This window comes from Mastomys coucha, unplaced genomic scaffold (assembly GCF_008632895.1).
Source record: "Mastomys coucha isolate ucsf_1 unplaced genomic scaffold, UCSF_Mcou_1 pScaffold13, whole genome shotgun sequence".
Lineage (NCBI taxonomy): Eukaryota > Metazoa > Chordata > Mammalia > Rodentia > Muridae > Mastomys > Mastomys coucha.
Genome location: NW_022196895.1, coordinates 54,489,064 through 54,490,158, shown reverse-complemented (window position 1 = coordinate 54,490,158; position 1,095 = coordinate 54,489,064).

The window sequence follows — 1,095 nt, the reverse complement described above, 5'->3', positions numbered from 1 at the left end:
TGGCATGCAATTCTGAACGGGTCTCGATCCACAGGTTGAGAACCACTGCTCTAACTGTATAGCTGCACAAAGGTTCACACGTTTTCTTAAGACCCCTTCCTTTAAATACCATCCATACACCTTGACTTCAAACTATGTTAGGCATGTCCCCAGTCTTGATCTCCAACTCAATGGGAAAGTATTTTTGAATATTACTAGTTGGGAACTGAATGCATTGAACAGGACAGGCAGAACTCTTGATTTTAACTCTTCTAAAACATTTGCCTTCCCTGATATAGCCAATCGAATAGTGAGTCCATTTTATTCACAGAGTATATTTATAAGTTATCATTTAACGTTCTCCTGTTCCTCCTCTCCGTAAGCTATCAATGAGACCTGGCGCTCCAAATCCCAAGACTTTGTATCCATGTCAGTACCGCTGGCCCAGATCAAACCACCATTCTCATCTCTTTCCTATTTATAATTCATCACAAGTGGTGATACCATTTTACTTGTATGGCTTTGTTTAAGTCTGTTACCACAATTCATCCCTTTGCATGCAGCACTGATCAGCATCTTCTAGTACACACGGATGCAGGGGATGAAATTAAGAAAGCAGAACTTTAAAGAGGTTATAAATAAAGTTAGGAAGTTGGAGGGAATATCTACAAGGAAGAAACAGGAATGATAAAAGTAACAAAAACCTAGCTTTTTAAAGCTCAGCATCCCATGTCTGGAATGAGATGCCCTCGGGGAGTCTGAACGTAAGGTCACACACAGGCTGCAGAAAATAATCAGTGACATAGTATAAGGCTAGTAGGAATCATCTAAAGTAAAGAACAGGGGTTAAAATGTGTAAGGGCAGTTGAGGCCATGCGAAATAATTTACCTGCGTGCCATTGGATTTCAGAAGAGAGAAGCAGACCAAATGTCAAATTGCAATAGCACTTCCTGGTAAAACTTCTGCATGCCAATTTTTCATGCAGTGGAGTTTTGGAGTGAGGTGAGCCACCAGCAGGCTGATAATTAAAAACCACTCTCAATACCTATGGCACACAACCAGCCCTGGCATCTAGCATGGGTTCAAACTTGACCAGGATCATGTTAGTGGGAATA